The sequence below is a fragment of the Esox lucius genome, chromosome 8 (assembly GCF_011004845.1).
Source record: "Esox lucius isolate fEsoLuc1 chromosome 8, fEsoLuc1.pri, whole genome shotgun sequence".
NCBI lineage: Eukaryota > Metazoa > Chordata > Actinopteri > Esociformes > Esocidae > Esox > Esox lucius.
In genome coordinates, this window is record NC_047576.1 from 32,431,801 (window position 1) to 32,442,702 (window position 10,902).

A 10,902-nucleotide genomic window follows, 5' to 3' on the forward strand; every position below is an offset into this window, starting at 1 on the left:
AAATACATTTATTTGAGAATAATGCTATTAGCATTACCTGTGGTACATTAAAAGAAAATGATTGGAGGGGAAGTAAACTTACATACCATGCAAGGATCATTCCGCCCCACCACAAGCCCAAAGAAAACCCAAAAAGCTGCCATTTTAAATTTAATGACCTCAACTATTTAACAACCTACAGAGTTGAGGTAAGTTTTTAGAATTTTAAACATAAAAAAATCCAAAACCATACTCAAAACTGAACCTATTGATTCCCGCACTAAGCCATATTACTGTAAATCATTTGTGTAAATTCTAGAAACTACAAGAGCAAATTGGATTGTCTGGCTGATGATGATTATGATGACATCTAATCACTTTTTATTTGTCAAATGCTTCATTGAAAACCGATGTTGATTTGCCATGACATGTTTCAGGGATTTAGAGATATCTATTATTTTAACTGCTAGACAGTAAACACATCTATATATATATATATATATATATATATATATATATATATACATAGATCATAGCATATTCAAATATTATCTATAGGAAGTCCAGATCTTAAATTCATAGAAATGACCAGGGGCCATTTGGTATTTATAGAAATATAAATCCAGAAATGTTTTTTAGTTTTTGAAAGGCCTTGCCAGATTTATTTTTCTTCTGCTACCAAATCACCCAAAAGTATTCCAAATGGATAATGTAGCAAACCATTTAATATAGATCATCGGAGTTTGAAGCACAAAAATGGGTTATTGAGACCCTAATGAGATCTTGGCCAAAATGCTATGAAAGTATTTATGAAAATATTACAAGAAAATCTATACCTTAGAGATGAAGGAAACCATTTCATTTTGTATTTAGTTTTGTAGTAAACTTAGTGGTTTTGAGATTGGGTGAATGCAGTGATTGAATAATAGATGACTGTCATATTTTTTAGGTCTTTGCTAAGAATGAAGAATATGCAAGTGCTCCAAGAGAAGAAACATTTTCTACTAAATGTAAGTTGTTCTACATTTCCAGAATCATATGGAGAAGCCAGTCTGAATAAAATGACGTGCTTTTTTTGAAAGCTGGCTTCCCTGACTGCTATTAAGAAAATAATTTGGCATTGAAAATGTTGAGACTCTTTATCTATATTTGAGCAAGTTTCAAATCAGTATGAAAATAATACTGCAGTAGTATTGTTTGTTCATACATATAGTATGTTTTCAACAAATAAAGTCTGAACATCACATGAAAATTATAATTATTAAAAGCCTTTTTTAAACATTGAATACACTACGTTTGCATTTCATGCATTTGCAATTTGTTGCAACAATTTGATTATAGCATTTAAGATATAGAATCTAGCACCTACTAAGCAGCTTGAAAGTATGTGAACCCCTTCTGCAATTACAGATTTTTTGTGTTCACTATGAAATCTTTATTTATAATTCATATTTTCATGATATAACTATGGAGCCCTGGAGGTGACAATTATTATTATTATTTTTTTTTATAAAACATATTCTCGTTCTTTTAGAAATGCATGTTTCCAGAAAAACGAGAGCACGTTTCCAGAAAAACAAGAGCACGTTTTCAGAAAACGACAGCACGTTTTATATTTAATATATGTCACCTCGAGGGCTCCGTACATAACACATACAGCGCCGGAAAAATTTATGAGACCACTCCAATCAAAAGACATATCTGTAGGAACGAGTTTGAGCTGGACTCTGATGAATAAAAAAAAAAAGAAACCTGCTCAGTTTGGTGTTACCGATACAGGTGAATGCAAAACACACCATGCCAAGAAGAAAGGTTATCTCAGAAGACATCAGGAACATGAAAGTGAAATCGCATCAGTCTGCTGAAGGCTATGCAGCCACCATAAAAATATTTGATATCAGTTGGTCCACTGTAAGGCAAATCATGTACAAATGGAGAGCATTTAACATTACATCAACTCAGCCTAGAAGTGGGCGCCCTTCCAAAATATCCCAAATCCAGAGATTTACAGACCTCCCTTGCTGCACCTCAGGTTACTGTTCAATAACAATAAGATCACGATATGGCAGTCACAGGAGGGTTGCTAGGAAGAAGCCTTGCTGTCAAAAAAAGAACCGCTCATCTTAACTTTGTCAGAGACCATGTGGACAAACCTGAAGGTTTCTAAATTTACCTTTTAGGTAAGAATCAAAACCGCTATGTTTGGTGTAAATCTAACACTGCAAACCACAAAAAGACCTTGTCCCAACAGTCAAGGATGATGCTGGGAATGTCAAGACCTGGTGCTGCTTTTCTTCCTCTGGACCTGGTCAACTGCACATCATCAAGGGGAACCATGAATTCTGAGGTATACCCTGAGCTTCTTGAACAGATAGTCAGGCCAACCAGTCAGAAGCTTAAGCCGGAATGACAAGACAAACACCAATACTATTCAAGATAATCTACCAATGAATGGCCCAGGCGAAGGAAGATTTGTGTTTTGAATTGGGCAAGTACATGCCAGAACCCCCTCAAACCTCACTCAATAGGCAGACTTCTGTCTGGAGGACTGGACAAAAATCCCTCGAAAGATTTTAGAGACAGATAGAGGCTATAGGAGACTTCAAGTTATTGCCAATAATGGAGGTGCCAATAATCATCTGTGTCGAACAAGTGGCACTCTCATTGTTTGAACAGGTCTAGCTATGGATAGGAATGAAGCACAGCTTTTTTGCTGTATTAACCTCTAAATGTCATATTTGATCAAAATATGTTCCCTTTTTGCCTTGTATACTATCAACAAAAGACAAAGTGTGTTATTACATTACTGTTTTATGTATAATATATTTATTATTTAAAATGACCTTCGCTAGTCCGCTAATTTCATCAGGAAACCAAAAATCTAGTATCCACACCAGACATCATGTCCTCAGTTGCCCGGTAAACCACAGTTCTCTTCTCTTTAAATGTTCTGAGCAATCATGTGTCCAGGGTAGGGCTGTGGTGGTCTTTTTGGCAAAGCCTCTTTTCCTCATAAGAGCGGTTGGCTCTTCTTCATTCGTCAGCTGATTTGATCAGGAACTCAAATTCAGCAGAGCGCCAGCTAGGAGAGGAAACCAAAAATCCACCGGGGTCAGTCTCCATATCAGACATCATGTCCTCAGTTGTCCTGGCAAACTGCAACTTCTCTTCAGCCAAGAGTTCTTTCAGCCAACTAGCCGAAGCCTGTCAGTAGACAATAAATTGACAATGTCAAAACTGTAAAGATCTAGAGCGGCCCAAAGATTACAGCAAGTCATACACTTCACATTTAATGAAGCTAAAGGAGTTAGGATAAATTCAAATACATATTAAAATTATGAAGGTAAAACAGCAAAATACGTTTTTTATTTGTAAAATATGTTGCACACTTGTAAAAAAGATCTCCAAACTAGGAATTACTTTTGTAGTTGTATAGAAAATGTGCATACTTGTAACCAACTTGATATTTGGAATCATGCTACTCATTAATATCACTTGCCAACGTAAAACACAGACGCTCAGAGTTTTGTCACAAAACTCTTGCTAGAACTGTGAGAAAATTATTGTAAATCACAGTACGTTTCACAGCTTTTGCAAGCGGATATACCCATGAGGACTCTGATTGGCAGGCCATAGCTTTTTTTTCTAGTTGTTTCGGCATTGTACAAGAGCTCTTTGATTTCAAAAAGACACTATCAGGTTATGGTTCGGAGTACATGTTGTTCTAATGAAGTTAATGTTTTTTGTTTAAGTCACTATAATGTCAAAGCGCAAGGCAAATGATCACCAACAGATAAACTGGCCAATGCAGCAGTGTGCACAAAGTGCAAAGAAGTTTGTGGACACAAGCTAAGACAAAAGCAGAGAGAAAATCAATAGAAACTGAAAAGAGTGAGAATAACCAACTGACCAGTGTTTCATTTGCAATTTGTTCTGATATTATTTGCCTTCCCCGTATAAAACCATTTAATGTACTGTATATACAGGTGCTGGTCATAAAATTTGAATATCATCAAAAAGTTGATTTATTTCAGTAATTCCATTCAAAAAGTGAAATGTATAATGTATACATTCATTCCACAGAGACTGATATATTTCAAGTGTTTATTTATTTTAATTTTGATGATTATAACTGACAACTAATGAAAACCCCAAATTCAGTGTCTCAGAAAATTTGAATATTGTGAAAAGGTTCAATATTGAAGACAGCTGGTGCAACACTCTAATCAGCTAATAAACCCAAAACACCTGCAAAGGCCTTTAAATGGTCTCTCAGTCTAGTTCTTTAGGCAACACAATCATGGGGAAGACTGCTGACTTGACAGCTGTCCAAAAGACGACCATTGACACCTTGCACAAGGAGGGCAAGACACAAAAGGTCATAGCTAAAGAGGATGTCTGTTCACAGAGCTCTGTGTCCAAGCACATTAATAGAGAGGCTAAGGGAAGGAAAAGATGTGGTAGAAAGTGTACAAGCAATAGGGATTACCGCACCCTGGAGAGGATTGTGAAACAAAACCCATTCAAAAATGTGGGGGAGATCCACAAAGAGTGGACTGCAGCTGGAGTCAGTGCTTCAAGAACCACCACGCACAGACGTATGCAAGACATGGGTTTCAGCTGTCGCATTCCTTGTGTCAAGCCTCTCCTGAACAAGACACAGCGTCAGAAGCGTCTTGTCTGGGCTAAAGACAAAAAGGACTGGACTGCTGCTGAGTTATGTTCTCTGATTAAAGTAAATTTGGCATTTCCTTTGGAATTCCAAAGTCTGGAGGAAGAGAGGAGAGGCACAGAATCCACGTTGCTTGAAGTCCAGTGTAAAATGTCCACAGTCAGTGATGGTTTGGGGTGCCATGTCATCTGCTGGTGTTGGTCCACTGTGTTTTCTGAGGTCCAAGGTCAACGCAGCCGTCTACCAGGAAGTTTTAGAGCACTTCATGTTTCCTGCTGCTCACCAACTTTATGGAGAGGCAGATTTCATTTTTCAACAGGACTTGGCACCTTCACACAGTGCCAAAGCTACCAGTACCTGGTTTAAGGTACATGGTATCCCTGTTCTTAATTGAACAGCAAACTTGCCTGACCTTAACCCTATAGATAATCTATGGGGTATTGTGAAGAGGAAGATGCGATACGCCAGACCCAACAATGCAGAAGAGCTGAAGGCCACTATCAGAGCAACCTGGGCTCTCATAACACCTGAGATGTGCCACAGACTGATCGACTCCATGTCACGCCGCATTGCTGCAGTAATTCAGGCAAAAGGAGCCCCAACTAAGTATTGAGTGCTGTACATGCTCATACTTTTCATGTTCATACTTTTCAGTTGGCCAAATTTCTAAAAATATTTTTTTTGTAATGGTCTTAAGTAATATTCTAATTTTCAACTTTTTTATGATATTCTAATTTTATGACCAGCACCTGTATTTAAGTGTGTTAAAATTGATGCATTCATTGGATTTTAATTATATTATATACAAGTATACCACATTTTAAAATAACTGGGTCCATTTTCACTCAATGAACTATTTCTATAGTTACTGCTTTTTAACTTTAGGTTGCCTGCAGAGTGTAAACTGTTGAAATTAGAATGAGGACAAAAGACAAGTGTTAAGAACTGACTTGTCAAGAGCTGACTTCTTACAACTTGTTTAAATCATTTTACATCGTGACTTGTCAGTACTGGCCTTTCACATCATACAAATGTAATACTGTGTGGTAGACATGAATAATTATGACCTTGAAAGACACTGAATGAAAGCACTGATGTAAATTTCACCCGTTTCTAATTTTTTTTTAATGGTCTAAGTCTGTTTGGAATTGAGGATGATCAACTACTGTTGTGTTAAAAAGTATTCGGACAGTGACAAGTTTATAGTTGTTTTGGCACAGTACGGAGCTCCTTGGATTTGAAATTATACTATTAGGTTATGGTTTGTAGTACATGTTGTTCTGATTAAGTTTTTGAACACTTTTACATGAGTGTGAAAGTTAACATGATTTCAAATAATCCAGACTGAATTGTGAATAATGATGATTGTTCACTAGACATGCTAACCTGGTGAGAGGTTAGCATGTTTTGGGAGGTGTCCTTTGTGCCCCAAACCGTGAATTCCGAGGTACACCAGAGGGTCAAGGAGCTAAAGCTAGGCCAAAAATTAATCTCCAAAAAAACAACAATCCAGGGCATTAAAGATGATCCACCAAAGAATGGCTCAGGAGAATGGCCAAATCAAACTCCTGACCTCAATCCAATAGAGATGTCATGGCAGTTCCTGAGTCAGGCATTACATGCCATAGAAGAGACTAACTCCAGGTTATCGCCCCTAATGGAGGTGTCACAAACATGTTTTTGTTTGTGTCCTTGATATGGAATGTATTGGGGGTTAAATAAGGATTGGGAGTTAAATAATGATTATTTTCGTTTTTTTTTTATATTTTGTACAAATATATTCTTTTAGGGTTCACATATTTTCAAGCAGCATTGTATATGACCAAATAACTTTGTCACTCATTTCTACTGAATTGGTAAGGTAAACAGCATTCAGTATTGACAGAACATTTTTTAGTAAATGGTCTTTACCAGATTCTTCTTCTTTCAGACAATGACAAAGCTTTGTTTGGGCTACTCATCTTCCTCATCTTCCTCATCACCCTGACATCTTTGGCTCTCTATTGCCACTTTCCCACCATCAGAACTATTCTAGCACAAGCCTGCACAAACCCACACCAACCAGCCTTGGAGTCCCTTGAAAGTGAAACATGGTGTCAGGTTTCATTCACAGAAAAAAAGTTCTAGTGATGATTTTGACAATATTTAGATGGTGACAGATAACACCTTTAGAGCACCATTGTTGGGAAGTTCTATGGGGAAAGTAAAGGAGACGAGAAGGTTTTGAAGTATTCAGACCCCTTGACTTTCTCCACATTTTGTTGGGTTATAGAGAACAATTACAACATTTACAATTTATTAAAAAAAATTGCAATCTACACACAATACCACATACTGCCAAAGCAAAAAACATATGCCATTCTGTTGATTAGTATTTTAGACCCTTTGCCATGACACTCCAAAATGAGCTCTGATACATACTGTGTCCTTTGATTCTTCTTGAGATGTCTCTAGAACTGGATTGGAGTCCACCCCTGCTAAATACATTTTGATTGGATATAATTTATAAAGGCACACCCCTGTCTGCATAAGGTCCCACACCTCACAGTGAATGTCAAAGTAAAAACCAAGCCATGATATCAAGGAACTCTGAGATTTGTGGAAATGCATAGATCTGAGGTTATGAAATAATTGCTAAACCACAGAGGGCTTCATACCTGTCAAATGGAAGACGTTTGGAGCCACAACAAAAAAAAAAAACGTCTTAAATTGTCTTGTGTTACAACATATACACTACCATTCAAAAGTTTGGGGTCACTTAAAAATGTCCTTATTTTAGATAGAAAAGAAAAAAATGTCCCTTCTGTGTTCCAATGGCACGTTGTGTTTGCTAATCCAAGTTAATCATTATAAAAGACTAATTGATCATTAGAAAACCCTTTTGCAATTACATTAGCACTGATGAAAATGGTTGTGCTGATCAAAGAAACAATAAACCTGACCAGCCTCCCGGAGTCGCCACTTCACTGTTGACGTTGAGACTGGTGTTTTGCGGGTACTATTTAATGAAGCTGCCAGTTGAGAACCTGTTAGGCGTTTGTTTCTCAAACTAAAAACTCTAATGTATTTGTTCTCTTGTTCAGTTGTGCCCCAGGGCCTCCCACTCTGGATAGAGCCAGTTTCCGCTGTTCTGCAAAAGGAGAACTACACAATGTTGAACAACATTTCTCACAAGGAATTGCCTTAATTTCTGAGAACAAGAATACACTGAAAAAGTTCCAGAAAAAGGCTTACAGAACGAGTGTAAAGATTGTCAGTTGTATTGCTTCTTTAATCAGCACAACAGTTTTCAGTGGAGCCAACATAATCGCAAAAGGGTTTTCTAAAGATCAATTAGTGTTTTAAGATAATAAACTTGGATTAGCAAACAAAACCTGCCATTGGAACTGAGGACTGATGGTTGCTGAAAATGGGCCTCTGTACACTCATTTTCTTTGTAGATATTCTATTGAAAACCTGCCGTTTCCAGCTACAATAGTCATTTACAACTTTAACAATGTCTACAATTAATTTCTGATCAATTTGATGCTATTTTAATGATCATTTTCTTTTAAAAAACAAGGACATTTCTAATTGACCCCAAACTTCTGAGCGGTCGAGTATGTGCATCCATCTAACTCCTCGATCACACCTAGAGCATCATTGCACATTGTCTTAACACTCCTTCAGTTGCTACCATATCAACATATGGTATGATAATAAAACCAGTATGATAATAAAACCAGAAAAGCCTAGTTCAGTCGGCCTGAAATTTGATGTGATAACAGTTTTCACACCTGGGTCTCCCCACATGAGTGGCTGTGTGTTTACCACTACACCACAGTGATATATGTTTGCCCTGTGTATAGCATCTTGACAATAGGTCACGCCAAGTTTGAATATTTCACTAGACACCATTAACCATTGTGTTAAAATGACTAACACTTCTTATTAGGTTTACCTCCACCACAAATAGCATCTATGAAATGTATGGCTTTTGTCGTTGGCCATTTTAACAGCTTATTAGCCATTAATATGCTTACTAGTATCTAAGTAACTACTTGCAATAGTCATAAGAATTGAGCAATTTCTAGTGAGACTGAATATGAACAGCCAAAGCTAATTCATGGCATAAAAATGTTTAGTTTTTCTTTCATTCGTGAATGACATTGATACAATAACTATCAATAGAGATGACGATTACTGACTTTTACTGACTTGTGGAATCCCCTCTTCTTTTACTGCCCAAGGGGTTTTGATGTAGCCTATATTACCCCAAAAATCATGCGTACGTCGTAAATCCACCAGTCACCGTATAGTTTTATTTTAGGCTTACAATAACATAGTTACTGAAGGCTGTAGCCAGCAAAGTTTTTGTCTATTCTGACCCAGTAAGCCTGCATGGATGCGTACTTCGAAAATCCACCAGAAATAGTTGCAATATAACCGTAAACAGTTTTGCAGGTCTGCGGCTCTAACCACTATGCTATTCAGTCAGGCAGTTTCACTCTTTTTGGCCAGCTTACGCGGTCCAGCAAAAATAAAAATTGCCCAACAACTGACCCATAAAGCAGGGACAGGTCCATTGGTTCATTTTATATACTGACACTGGCGTGGCCCAATCACATCTCTTACTAGGCCCCATCCCTCGGTCCTCTGTTTCTCATGTGTCAGATGCCATAGCTCAGAGCCAAAAATCTGTTGATGAGGGAGAAACAAAAGCACTAGGGCAAGGAGAATGCAGAGAAGTGTTATGGAAATTTTGAACTAAGGTACATTTGAGAAATGTCTGTCTTTCTATTGGCTGGTATGTAAATCTTTACTTTGATAGTGACACATGTCTGTATAATATCAGAGGATTATTAGGCATTTGGGCTATGTCCTCCTGCCTAGACGAAGAAGGGTGTCAGTCCTTTCTGTTCCTTAGGAATGTAGGAGAGGGGGATCAGGTGTTTGTCCTAGGGGGGCATCCTCTGACCGGCACCAGTAGGTTGTAGGCTTAATCATCTGCCGACCTGTAGGTTGTCTAGATGCTTTAAGTTTCCCTCAAGGGTTGAGAAAGTTAACCAGATGGGGGAAGACAACATGTCCCTTGTGTCAAGCTCAGGAAATAGAACAAAGGGCATGTGTTTGATTGACATGAGACCGATGGGCAACAACTTACCACACCCCTTTTTCTATGTAATAAATAGGGATTGTTCATGTATGGAGTTAGAGACTCCTCAGACGATTATGTTGGTAAGCGGTTGACGCGTCTCTCATATTTGCATAATAGTTAATAAAACTGTTAGAATTTGCCAAGAGAACTTTGTCTCTGTTTCTTACTCCTTTAAGAGTGTCGATACATGGAATTTCCATCACAGAAGTAGAAATCTAGAGGCGGATGCTGCCACATGCAAAGATAAAATGTTTGCTGCTGTAGCACCATTATCTAAGCCTACAGTACCCGATATTGTGCAGCAGCAGCAGGTTACCTTGGAACTTGTAGAGGTGGCTGGTCATGGCCACTGCCAGGCAGAGGAGCAGGTGTATGACAGGAAAGCAGAGGGACAGTGTGAAAATGACAGGGCTGAGGGAAAGAGTGAGCAGGAGGTGAGTGTAGTTGAAGCGTTAAGCATGGGAGTACCTTCATAATTAACAGGGAAGGATCAGGAGGTAGTGTGTGTGCCATGATGACAACTACGACAATGATGATGATGACTAAAAAAATGAATGTAGATGATAATAAGATAACATAATCATTGTCGCTATTGAAAAGTGAGAGGTGTCCTGGAAAAATTTTTCCCTCCTCGCCAAAAAGATCTAATAACTCAGGAGTTTGTGGATTCAAATTAGACTAATGAAAAATCATAAAAGCCGAGTTGACCTGCAGGAACAACTGTCTGGTCAACTCCGGACACATACATTTATACTGTGATATCTTACATAACATCACCTGGCCGTCCCTTTATGCTAATCCCTGGGCCAATTTGTAAGGTTTCACAACCTTACAAAATAAGGGCCCTTTATTTTAATGCATTTAAATGTACTTTGCTTGTTATACTGTTTACCATATTGATTAATTATATGTGTGATTAACATACTAATACATTCATAAAGGTTGAGAGTTCAGAAACAACTTCGGTTGAGTATAACATTAACTAGCATATGTTATTTCGTCAGCATCGTGTACTGGCCGCTTAAAGTATCTTTTAGTGCTGACAGAGCTCTCACGGTACAAGGAATAACAGTTTCTAAGCAAAAAATTTGATTCAGATGTACTTCAACACTTT